The sequence below is a fragment of the Ctenopharyngodon idella genome, chromosome 8 (assembly GCF_019924925.1).
Source record: "Ctenopharyngodon idella isolate HZGC_01 chromosome 8, HZGC01, whole genome shotgun sequence".
Lineage (NCBI taxonomy): Eukaryota > Metazoa > Chordata > Actinopteri > Cypriniformes > Xenocyprididae > Ctenopharyngodon > Ctenopharyngodon idella.
This window is the reverse complement of record NC_067227.1, coordinates 30,244,137-30,258,293: the sequence shown is the minus strand read 5'-3', so window position 1 is coordinate 30,258,293 and position 14,157 is coordinate 30,244,137.

Genomic DNA, 14,157 nt, shown 5'->3' with positions numbered 1-14,157 from the left:
AGCGCGAACTTGCGTGCAGCATAGTAAATCTGGTGGAGAATTGTAATGAGAACATTTTCATTATTTTCCTGACAAACAATCAAAGCTCATTAGTTGATCATAAACCATAAACCAATTAGAATGTCAAATTAAAATTAAATTAAATTACAATAGATGGGTGTTTGAAACCCATTAAAAAAAAACATACAATAATGGTTTTTCTTTTCCAGGGGTTTAGCTCTACATGTGCAAATAGCAGCATAAAAAAAGAACATGAGGATTCACACATTGTTGTAGCCATTTAAGAACTTATTTAGTTTATTTTTTGTTTCAGTATTATAATATTGGGGGGACCAATAAAAGGGGGACCAACACAATATTAGGAAGGTGGTCATAATGTTATGCCTGATCAGTGTATACTGATATATATATCAGTATATATACATACACACACACACACAGAAACCTGTCTCTGTACTGTTTGGCAAATGTTGCCATGTTACACAGGTTTTTTTTAAAGATTCCTGTCCCATCTAGACTATGAGAATGCATAAGGAACCTTGTGGATTTCTGAGGAAAGAGCAGAAGAGAAGGCAAAAAAACATGAATATAAATAATAACAATAAAGACATCTAACTTGTAGTTGAAATGAATATTGTACTTTGACCTAATATATTATGATCTAATAGTATGTATAATGTTTGTTAAACATCACACCTATTTGTTATTCTAATTGTTTTTTGTAGGTTGCTTGAACAAAAACGTCTCCTAAATGAATAAATGTAAATATAAATGTTTTTTCTGCTGTTTTCTCACAGATGTAGACTACATCCAGAAGAGGGCAGAAGTAGCTGTGCTTTAGTACTGATGAGTGGGTAGCACTTTACAATAAAGTTTCATTAGTTGATATTAGTTAATGTATTAACATGATTTTACAATGAGCAATACATTTGTTACAGTATTTATTAATCTTTGTTAATGTTAGTTAATAATAAAAATACAGTCATTGTTTGTTCAAGGTAATTCACAGTGCATTAACTGTTAACAAACGCAACTATTGATTTTAAAGGGATAGCTCAACCAAAAATGAAAATTCTGTCATTAATTACTCACCCTCATGTCGTTCCAAACCCGTAAGACCGGAACACATATTAAGATATTTTTGATGAAATCCAAGAGGTATATGACTCCATAGACAGCAATTTAACCACCACTTTCAAGGTCCAGAAAGGCACTAAGACATCGTTAAAACAGTCGAAGTGACTGCAGTGGTTCAACCTTAATTTTATTAAGTGACAAGAATACTTTTTGTGTGCAAAAACAAAACAAAAATAACAACTTGTTCAACAATATTTTCTCTTCTGTGTCATTCTCATGCGCTGTTTACGTTCAGCACTTCCAGGTTCTACATCAGAACACGGGATCAGTATTGGCAGAGGCTGTTCACGTGAGCACCACGATGCATTTGTGTGATGCTGACGCAGGAGCCGGCCAATAATGAGTCACCGTTCACCATCGGCCCAGCAGAGAATGACACCAGCCCCACTCCACATCCAGAGACCGACGCCCGGCACGATGGAGATACAAGAGGGAGCCGCCGCCCTGGAGCCTGAACCACAAGGTGTGTCTGACCAGGTGTGAGACCGCTACATCGTGCATCAGTGAGGGAGGGTTTGTGGAGTACAAGAGCTAGGAGGAAAGCCCCGGCCACAACCTCACCGTGGTGGATTAGTCAAGGAGAAGAGGCTTAGTCGACCAAAATTTTATTAGTCGCAGGAAAAAAAATTCACAGGATGTGGCGAAGTTATGCAGTCTGTGAGGGACAGATTGTTAACAGCTGGTCTATGTGGTAATTACATTATGACGGTCAGGACATCCACACGCTTGCCTATCATTCATTGACCTCAAATATGGCTTATAATCTGAAACATATAAGCAGTAGCAACTTTACATGGCCGCTCACTCTAACATTAACCTAGAAAAATGTGGGCTATTCAAGTGTTTGTGTGAAAGCTGAATAGTAGTGTGCTTACTGCATGACAGAAATACATAATTTTTGGTAATACAGATTGAGTAACACATCTTTTGAATCTGTGAAGGGTCTACTTTTAATTTGTGTGCACTCACAATAACAATGAAATGTTGTGCTTTTGTAAAATAATGAAAGCAAACAGGGTGCGTCTCTCTTTGTGAACTTCAGCGTGCCAAAAAAAAAAAAAAGGAACCCAATTTAATAAAACTCCATGTAAACTTGCCTCACAGACATGAAAAATATATATGAAATGTATACTTTTAAATGAACCAATTCAAATGGAAAACAAATATTCTAAGGTTATGTAATACGTATGAAGCGTGCATATAGGCGCATCCACTACTGCGGAGATCGTCAACTTCATCACTGCAGTGGAAAATACAGAAAACACTATTTAGCAATTAATTATTAAAATGTTAAAGCAATCTCCTTGGTGTTTTTCCCCGACGCATTCATAATCATTACTTCTGCTGGTGCGCCGTGGCAAGCGTGCGTGTGCTTGAGCACTGATTAAGCTATGTAGTAGTGGTGTGACGGTTCGCTGTAAAAAATCGAACCGTTCGGTTCTCCACCCACGGTTCGGCACACGCTTGCACCGCGGTTCATCCCAAATCTGACGACGCATCTATAATATGGTTTGTTGAAAACAACAATGTGTAACAGACAGTAACAACGTGTAACAGACAGACGGATTCAGCTAATGTATGTTTTAGTCGATGGATATGCATTCTGGTTTCCCAAAACGGGTGTTCCCAAGACGTGAACATGTCACGTTGCTATCTGTTTAAACTGAACTTTTAAACCTTGCTCGTGCGCGCTGTGAGGAGATTTGTGTGTACTCATCCGAAGCGCGTACACAGAGAGCTGCATCACAGCGCGCAAATACTCTTGAACAAATTCTCTTTCAAGCCTTGCACCTAAACGGACAAATTCACACAAAAATTATGTCAACATATATATCTTAGCGAGTATACTAACAAACATAGTAGGTAATGTCTTAGGAGAAAAACAAGACAGACAATGCATGTGTATCAGTGTACTGAATCTTTGAAGTATGTCTTAAAGGGACAGCAGTCTAATATTCCTGCTCTGTGTTTTTTAATGTTAATCAAATGACAAAAGATGAAGAAATCACTCTTGACTGAATAGCTTTTGCAACTTTTGCAATCTTTATTTAATTATTCAAAGAAGTTTATATGAAGTATTATTTTATATTTGATTACTTTATTCAATTCAATGTACCTGAAAGCTGTTAGATACCTGAAAAACATGTATTGTTTATTTTATTTGTATCTTAGCTCTTATGTATTTATTTGTGCTGTTTCTTGTTAGATTATTTGTTTTTATTTTTTTTATCTTTATTTGACAATTGTCCTATTTTTTACTGAACATAGCATATACTGAACTGTACCGAAACCGTGACCCTAAAACCGTGATACAAACCGAACCGTGAGAAATCTGAACCGTCCCACCCCTACTATGTAGGCATTAAAAGCCCTTTATTATGATTTATATGGTTTATTAAAAACGTGCGATTAGTCGACTAATCGCTTAAAATGAACGACTACTAGTCAACCAGAGAAATCTTTAGTCGAGGGCAGTCCTAGTCTCCAGTACCATCAGTGGTACTGCTTTTCTGGGTTCTTTGGCTCATCGGCTACACCTGGGACACCAGCTGTGGCGTCGTCTCTGTCGTTGTCTCCAGGGTATCATCTTCCATTCATCATCACCATGGCTCCTCCCGCCTTCGACTCCGCCCTGGCTTGCCTCTGGCTCAACATCTGGCTCCTCCTCCAGAGTTCACACCTTCCCTCCTCAGTTGGACCATTTAAGGCACGAGGATGCACCTTTTTTTACTGTTTTATGGTTTTACTGTGTCTTGTGTTTCCCTGTGACCTAGTTTTCCCCAGTCTGTTTAATTAGTCATTTCATTCAACTGTGTCCTGTTAATCATCTTATTAAGCTCCTTTGTTTGCTCCATGTATTTAGTCCCCGTTCTCGTCAGTGTTAATGTGTTTCTCCTGCGTTATTCCTGTTTCTTGAGTATTTGTTATTAAAGGGATAGTTCACCCAAAAATGAAAATTCTGTCATCATTTACTCCTCCTCAAGTTGTTGCAAACCTGTATAAATTTCTTTTTTCTGCTGAACACAAAGAAAGATATTTTAATATCTTTCTTTGTGTACAGCAGAACAAAGAAATGTATCCCTTTAAAGACTGTCTCCTTGAAGTATTCCTCACTGTGACAGCTTCTATTGACCACGTTACGTGACAGATACTACTTCTTTCCCAAATTGTTTTTGTTTCACAATCATGCTTAAATAATTTCTGCAAGCTCTTAATGGTTCATCAATGCAACAACAATGAATGACTGTATTTTTATTAACTAACATTAACAAAGTTTAATAAATACTGTAACAAATGTATTGCTCATTGTTAGTTCATGGTAGTTAAAACATTTCCTAATGTTAACAATGAAACCTTATTGTAAACTGTTACCAATAATTGTATTAGTATCCCTGAAACTGATTTGAGTAATTATGATTTCAAGGGACAGGAACCTATTTTTACTTAGAAATTACTTTAAGAAATAATTACAAAGAAACGGCAAATTTTTCCATCTCCGGAAAGTCTGACCAATGTTTATTCTGGTCTTATTTCTCTTTTTGTCAAAAGCGTGTTTTTGCAGAAGAAATCTTTTTTTTCTGTGGAAGTTTGCCTTAAGCAGAAAGCTCTGTAATGCATTCTGCCAACTTGTTTTTATGGAGCGGTGTGGGTAGAAACTCTTGCAGTCTGCTTATAAATGCAAGGACCGCCAACACCACAGAGTGGATGTCTAACCGCCTGCCTGCAGTCTAGATCAGACTCCTATCGAAAATGAATGGCCCATCAAGAAAAGGAGAATCAGACAATGATGACCACGGTCTGTTGAGCAGCTGTCTTTTATCAAAATTCCACTTGCAAAACTGCAACAATTAGTATCCTCAGTTCCCAAATGATTAAAAATTGTAATTAAAAAGAAAGGTGATGTGACAGCGGTAAACATGTTCCAAGTTTTTTGGAGTGTGTTGCAGCCATCAAAATCAAAATTTGTTCATATTTACAAAATACAATTAAGTTGGTCAGTGAAAAAGTGATTTTGGAAACCCAGCAGCAATGTTTAGAAAGTATAAAGTTAATGTTTGCCACTTCTGCTTTTCACAACTACTCTGCATTTTTCTTGGTAACACTTAATAGACATTCAGTTCCTCTGTATTATATTCAAATATAAGTCTCTACCAGGATGTGTCTCAGAAGCTGTAGCTCTCTAATCTATGACAGCATGAACTTGCTTTACATCCCTTTATTGGTCCTTTGGTCAGCTTTCAGTAAGTGGATCACATTTCTTTGCCTCAGATTTTATCAACTATGTGTAAGGACAGGAATCAATATAATTTTTGCTGTGTTTTTATACAGATGCATCTGATGCATGGGACCCAGATTACTATACAACAACAGGTGCGTTAACTTTAATCTATACACTTTGCACTTACACTTTAATATTTTAAAGTACAAGGATATCAGTCAATATAATTTTGTTGTGTTTTTGTACAGCTTCTCCTGATGCATGGCAAACTACTTCTACTTCAGTGACAGGTGCGTTATCCGATCTAATCACTTTAATCTGTCAGTGTTCATTTTCAAAATACTTTAAAGTGCAAGGATAAGAGTCAATATATTTTTTTCTGTGTTTTTGTACTCATTTACCTGTCAGTGGTACAACAGTTTACTCTTTCAACAGCATCATCTACTGACTTTTAATATGAACATTTTACTGTCAGCTAGGGCTGCACGATTAATCGTATTTTAATAGTGATAACGATATCTGCTTCTCTCGATTGATTACAAATAATCGTCACGATATTGGCCCGCTCGTTATTTATCCTGAAAATGTGTTTTTTCTTTGGAATATGCCTGTGGTTGCCAGATGCAAAGAGCTTAAATCACCCAAATAGAGCTTTTCCCTTTAAAGGATATACTTTCTTCCCGGTGTTTTACTTAATCTGTGCAATCTGGCAACTCTGTGCACGCGCTCCCTCTAAATGCGGTAGAAGCGCTGATGATCTGAAAACAAACATGTGCGCTGTAGTTTAGCGATCTCCACAGTGAAATTGTGCTTCAATGAAAGTGTCATACAGCCAGTCTTTGTTTCTTAACAAGCTACTTGTTCTATTTGTACTATTTGTGTGACTAAATCTGCCATGATCAAACCTTCAGCGATGAATTTCAGCAAATGCAATATGGATCTCCACCTTACTGTTTGCAGAATGCACTTTTGCAACCTATGTGAAAATTCAATCGGGAAAATGAACATAATTTGGAATTATTGGAAATAATATTAGGAGTTAATTGGAAATTAATATTAGGATATTATCTTTTGAAGTTCCTATGATTTTACCAGTTTTTATAATGTTAATCAGTTGATCATATCATATCGCCACTGAGACGTTCTAAAACGTTTAACGTGAAAAAGACAGTGTTATTAACAAACCAAACTTAGTGAACACCATACTAATAAAGCATACTATGTACAGAAAAGCAGATGAGCCCAGAATATGAACGCAACATGTTTAATTAAGCATTTTCCTCCCATAAAGAAAACGCTTAATGTACTAAGACAGTGACATTAAAAGACCAAACTTAGTAAACACTATACTAACAAAGCATACTATACAGAAAAATACTTAAGTAAATACTCAGTACATTAAGCCACGTTAAGCAATTTTAGAATGTCCCTGGGTTAGAATCTGGGTTACGTTTAGTAACCTCAACATTTTCCTAAACTTAAGTTTATTATTTCTAAGTTTAGGTTTATTATTTCTAAGTTTAGGTTTATTATTTAAGTTTATACAGTGTGTAATGTGTTGCCTTTTACAGTGTCTGATATTATTTTCCATTCAGACACCAGCTCCTTCCTAATCTACAACGAGGACCACAACAAATGTGTGACAGTCGTGACTGCTTCTGTGGTACGGGCAGCACCATGTGATTTATCATCTATGGCACAGCATTTCAGATGGATTTCCTATTCACGAATCATCAGCCTTTCTTTTAGTCTCTGCCTGGGGGCAGAGAAGATCGAAGACTGGGTCAAAATTATCCTTCTGCCCTGCAATGAACTCAGCCCAGTGCAAACCTGGGAATGCAAAGATGAGACCTTATTTGCATTGAAGGGACAGCCACTGCACTTAAACTATGGAAATTATGACGAGCCAAATATGATGTTGTTTAAAGGAACAGGTCCTTGGAGTCGCTGGCTGATTTATGGGACCAAAGAAAATTTGTGTTCTCATGGATATCAAGGTATGACCAAAAGTCCACCTAACAGATAGCAAATTAGATTATATTAGATTATAAAACTTTATTAATCCCTGTAAGGGGAAACTCATTTGCTACCATTACACAATACAAACAACACAGATAGATAAATAAACATTAAAAAAAAAATTACACAACTTCATTAAAACACCTTACTGCAGTTGGAATAAAACACCTTCTAAATTGCTCTGTAGAGCACTGAGGCATCACTGATCTTCCACTGAATGAACTTTTAAGTCCACTAAAAATACAGTGTAGTGGATGTCCTTTGTAAGACAAAATATTTTTAATTTTGCCCTTGTTCTTTTTTCCACAATTATCTCACGGGAATCAGGATTAAGGCCAATAACCGATCCAGCCTTTCTAATCAATTTATTAATCCTATTTTTATCATCAACAGTGATACTACACCCCCAACAGAGCACTGCATAAAACAAACGATTCCCTGATAAACAAAAAACATAAAAAAGCTTCCTACTGATGCCAATGGATCTCAACTTCCTCAGGAAGAATAATCTTGATTGTGCCTTCTTACAAACAGCCTCACTGTTCTTCTTCCAGTTTAATTTACTGTCTAAATGTACACCAAGATATTTATAAGACTGAACAATGTCTACTTTCTGACCTTTAATTGTCACTGGTAGTATCACTGTAGTATTATTTCTTCTAAAATCATTCTAACTAAACTCCTAAGTCTTCTCCACATTCAGTTTTAGGACCTACCATGGTGTTATTGATCACACCATGTAACAAGTAACTCTACCTCTCTTCTATAATCCACATCATTACCTTGATTGGTTAAACCCACAAGGGCAGTATCATCTGAAAACTTTTGTATACAACAATATGTCTGAGTATGCCTATAGTCAGAGGTATACAAAGAAAATAGAAAAGGTGATAAAACTGTGCCTTGCGGAGCTCCTGTTTTAGTTGGTCTCAAGGCACTTTAACTGCTGACAAACCTCATTCTCATCAATAATAATTGCTTGACTGCAGTCCACATTACCACTGTGTACAAGAGATTCTAATATCATTTCATGAGAAGCAGAGAAATCAAACTCATCAAACCTTGCAAAAAATTGATTTACCTCATTCACATTCAATCCAGACCAGCAAATACTGTTATTTCAGTTTCATAACCAGCAACAGATTTCAAACGATTCCCCATGTGTTACAATTAGACACTTGTTCTTCAATTCTTTCCTTATATTTAAATTTACCCTGTTTAATAACCCTTTTTAGCTCCTTTTGAGCAGTTTTAATCCGGTCCCTGTCACCACTAAGAAAGCTTTTTTCCTATTAATAGCTGCTTTAACTTCCCTGGTCACCCACGGTTTATTATTAAGAAAAATTTTAATTTGTTTACGTGGAAAGACTGACTCAACACAATAATTTATATAACAGGTGACTTTGTCAGAAATACTATCCAAGTCATCATCATCAAAAAACATTCACTAGTCTGTACAATCAAAACATCCTCTTAACATTTCACAGGCATCATCTGACCACACACACAGTCTTAGAGCCAATTGGCTGATTTCGAATTACAGGGGAGTATCTAGATGCCAAGGATATTAAATTATGGTCCGATTGTTCCAATGTTGTAAGCCACTTTGCAATATAACTGTCTTTAACATTCGTATAAAACAGGTCAATAATTTTACCCTCACTCATAGGACATGTCACCATTCGCTTAAAAGAGGGTAAGGTAACAGAGAATGAACTATGATTAAAATCCCCATTCATTATAAACAAAGCATCTGGGGAAGATCCTTGCATATCATATGTAACTCTCGAAATTGTTTCTGTGGCCAACCTTCCATTTCCCGATGGAGGAATATAGACCACTTGTACAATAACATGGGAAACCTCTCTGGGCAAATAATACGGTCGGCAACTTACTGCAAGCAGTTCAATGTTCTGATCACAAATCATTTTCTTCAGTGTCATTTTCTTTAAATTTGGACAGCCATTCATATTTAATGTCTATTATGAATTTCCCTGTATGATGTTAGCATTTGTTAAACTTATTGACTTTTAAAGGGTCATGAAACCCCAGAACACATTTTTTGAGCTGTGAACAGATATGTATAGGCTGCACATCATTGAAAACACTAAAGGTACTCAATTTTATTTATAAGTTGAAATTTCTGTCTTCCGGTTTGAAAAGCAAAGTCGGAACAACGTCACAGATTCTGACATCATCGTGTAATACCGGCAAGATCCAGAGTGCTGACTGGCTCCAGTATGGGCTGGTCGAACATGCTGACGTCAAACGTTTCTGAGGCTTCTCCGCATTTATTCATGACAAAAAGCTCATTCAATTCAATCACTGCGCTGTAGTATGCAAAAGATTATAATTGCGGTATTATGCATGAGGAAGTATCACTTCTCTTGCCTCTGTCTCTATTGTTGAGATTCAGATGCGGTCAGAACTGGAGTTTGAATATGAACACATGAAAAATACAATTATGATATACACGCGGAGCGCGCATATGATCGGTTTCAGCGCGGAGCTCCGCGATCATATACGGAATTAAAGTATCCGTGTTTAAAGTTTTTATAGACATATTTCACACATTCTCCTGCACCAAACATGAACCAGCACGGTGTATGAACACATATTTCATCAAGTCTTCTTCAAATGAAATATATGTGCAAACTGGACACAGTGGTGTATCTGAACGCGATGACATGATTATTCTGATAGACAAAAGACTGATTTAGATCGAAAATTCAAATAAGAATGGACAAAAAAAAAAAGATGTCTTTATTCTTTCTGTGTTAAACTACGTGTCGTTTATCATGAGACTGTAGTGCTCGTAAAAGTTATGAAAGTATTATTAGCCCTTTTAAATATTCTTCCGCATTTCTCCCTTGTGCTTGAGAGTTTGTCGTCATTTTTCTCTGTACTCATATATTAATATTCATTATTCTGTATAATGAATGTGTTGTATGTCTGTGTTTCATTGGTTGTTTTCTCCCCTCTTCCCCCCCTCTACACTCCCACTTTTCCAGAGCTTTACACGCCCATTTTCACAGAGTTTTTCAGCTTTAACGACCAGGCTAAAAAATGACCCCTAATGTCATTTTCTTTATGTTCCGCAGAGATGTCTAGTATAGGTGGTAATTCATTTGGGAAACCATGCCAGTTCCCTTTTAAATTTAATGGCAAGTGGTATGCTTATTGCACTGTGGATGGCAGGGAGGATGGTCGGCTGTGGTGCTCCACAGAAAAAGATTTCGACACGGATGGAAAGTGGGGCTTCTGTCCCAAAAAAAGTAAGACAACAACTATTCACTATTCACTAAAGAAACAAACTATTGTTTCACAGTGCCTATGATAATGACCATCATAGGCACTGTGTACAGCAGTGGTTCTCAACCAGGGGGCCTCAGCAAACTTTCAAGGGTGGCTCAAGGTTACATAAAAGATTACAAAAAATAAGATAAAACAAGCATTAAAATGAGCTAAAACAACTAAAACTGCCAAATATATGTTTTTATTATTATCTCATAATTCTTTGCTAATTTGAGTAATTTTGTTGCAACTAAAGTAAATCTTCAGTAATAAAATAAGAACAAATAAACAAATTGCTAATGATAGCACAAATAAATACAATAAGAATAAAGAGACAAATGAAATAAAGATGACTTTAGATTTTTCAGGTGAGTCTAGTATTCAGGTAAGAAATACTACAGAAATTAAAGTAATCAAATGTAAAATAATACTGGATGCATAGTCTTAACTGTCAAAATCAAATACAGATTAATGCTTAAAATTAAAGTTACAAAAGTTATTCAGTCAAGAGCAGAGAATGAGACATCTCTTTGTCTTTTGTTCTTTGCTTAAAGGTAGGGTAGGCAATTTTGTAGAGGTTAGCAATAGCAAGCTAGCTTTGAAAGCATGAGGTCCCACCCTCCCTTCAGAACGTCTCCAAAGCCACGCCTCCTCCAAAACACATGAACGCACACAGCAGAGTCTGCAAATTGTCACATATCCTATATATATATATATATATATATATATATATATATATATATATATATATATATATATATGTATTGTGTCTCTTTAAATATTTGTATTTCTAACGGTTATACAAAAAAGTTAATAATAAGCATGATGGTGTGTGTTTCAGATGCCCCAGTGCCCAGCATCATGGTGTTCAGGCAGATGCAGGACAGAGAGCATGTTATAGTGATGTGTTCATTTGGCAGGAGGTTCACTGAGAGCTCTTTCCAGCTGTCAGTGGAGGGTGAACACAACTACACACTGAAGAACCCACTGTGTTATTCAAATGAAAAGTGTGTGGTTGATGTGAAAGTGAGCTCACCTGTTTCCTTCACCTGTGTGCACGAGATTAATTATGCGGTGAACCAGCAGAGTGAGACCTACACCTACAGCCCATCTGGTAAAACCTACTATAACTATAATGTAAAAGTATTATAATTATAATTATAATGCTCTGGCAAACGCTCTTTGCTTGCATGTTGCTTGCATGTTGGAGTTTGATTCCTCAATGTCAATGTAATCTAAACACTTTGAAATATTTTTGCCATGACTTGTAGAGTTTAATTAGGTTTCCCAGTAATGGTTTAATGGCAGTAATACAGTGGCATACTAGTACATGTTCTTTATTTTATTTTAATTAATTAATTAATTTAATTAATTATGTCATTAATGGTAAAAAGTAAAAAAAAAAAATATATATATATATATATATATATATATATATATATATATATATATATATATATATATATATATGCATTTCTTTTTTTTTATTGAAGCTCAATCCACCAACATGAGCACACCATATGGGCTATATGCACGGAGCGTTCTTTAGAACTTCCGCATTAATATAAGCCAGCTCGAAAACTTCCGGTGAGATGTCATTTGCTGGTGTGTTGAGCATCAGTAGTGTAATACTTAGTTTATAATCAGAATATAGTCACTTAAATAGTCAGGCATAGCATTAATTTAGTTATTCAAATAAATAAATACCTAGGGCTGTCACGGTTAGGGAATTTCCCTTGCGGTATTTTTGAGTGGCTCAATAGCGCAATATGCGGTATTACCGCCATAATATATATATATATATATATATATATATAATCTGTGTAACGAGGTCATATTCAATATCGAAACTAAATAGAGCGTGAAACAGGAAGTGAAGTAAACAGAACAGAATGTCAAAATAAGGGTCTTACATACAGAACATAAACCTGACAATAAGATCGTAGGGCTATTGTTATATGTAAAATAGTTAGTTCTCGAATCTTACTAAACAAGAGACTTTCTGCTGATATTTCACGAGTATAAGCAGAACTACTCATCTCTGAGCGTTCTAGATGGGCTGTCAGTCAGTGCAGTTACATTGTTGCGCCAAAAGGTGGCGGCAAGGGACTGTCTTTGAGTCTTTAAACCATTCATTCAACTACACTTTCAAAAACGCTGATTCATTCAAACAGAGATGTAAAGAAACAAGCTGTTGAAATAATTTTGAGGTTTGAGCGCCACTTTATAAGGCTCAGCTGACTAGTAATACATCAATGCAAAGGCAGAGATTTTGCTATCTTTGGACACAACCTTTTTTCACGAATGTCTCAGCCTGAAGGACAGACGCAGGTAATCGCACGCGCTCAGTCAATCTCTCTCACATTCTGATTAGGCTTGTTTAGTGCAAATCTACGGAGCCTCTGTACAAATCACCATGGTACACATTAAGCTATCATTATTAACTTATTTAATATTTAGTACACATGCATGAAGTGTAAAACGAGAAGGACATAATCTTTCAAAAAATAGAAAACAAATATCGCGGTTGCTGCGGTTTTTGCAGTCCTCTGCGGTTGGCTTGTCAATAGCGTGGTATTACGATATTGCGGTTATCGCGACAGCCCTAGACGTACCTCATTGTTCCTCCTTGGCTAAATTCAATTCGACCATCAGTTTTCACACTTTTATGTGAAAAAAAAAGCTTCAAAAATTAAATATTTATTGTGCACTTTAGTTAGATTAATTGAATAAAATGTGTGTTTTTACAAGTGTGCTGAAATCATTGATCTTGCGCTGCACTGACTGACAAAGGGAAAACGCGGTGCTCCCTTTCTGTCATGAATCACAAGAAAAGTTATTGTCTTTCTTAAGATTTTTTGATTATTTCATACTTCACATTGACAAAATGTATTTTTAAACCTAGTTATTTTTATAATGTTTAATATTTAGTCAAAAACAAAGTGAAAAATGACTAGAGGAAATGGCTGATATATGGGCAAATAAATGCTACTTTGCCGCCACCTGCTGGTTAAAGTGGTAATTATTGTCTTTTTTATTTTTAAATAAGTGTTTTCTATCAAATGTTGAATTTCCTACATTTTGAAACGTTCGGTTTTACGATGGGGACAATCTCAGAAGGATGAACAAGTAATGTTTGTGGTCATCACATTAAAAATAACATTTGAAGTGCTGGGGGAACAAATGCATGTGCATGTCTAATTACAGACACAGCGTTTTTAAACGGTCCCAATAGCTTCGTCTTATTGCAATCAGTAAAACTGGTTTATTGGAAAATTAGGTAAATGTGATAAGTGCATTAAAATATTAATACATCATTAAAAAGTCAACCATTGATGGTTTTGTGTCGATGTACAGCGACTACAGAATGAGCAGCTAACAGTTCACTGGAAATGCCCGAGCTGGCTTTAAAGACAACCAGGAAGTAACCGTGCATATAGTCCATTACCGAACACAGAGTAAGTCAGCATATTTGTACTGTTATATTG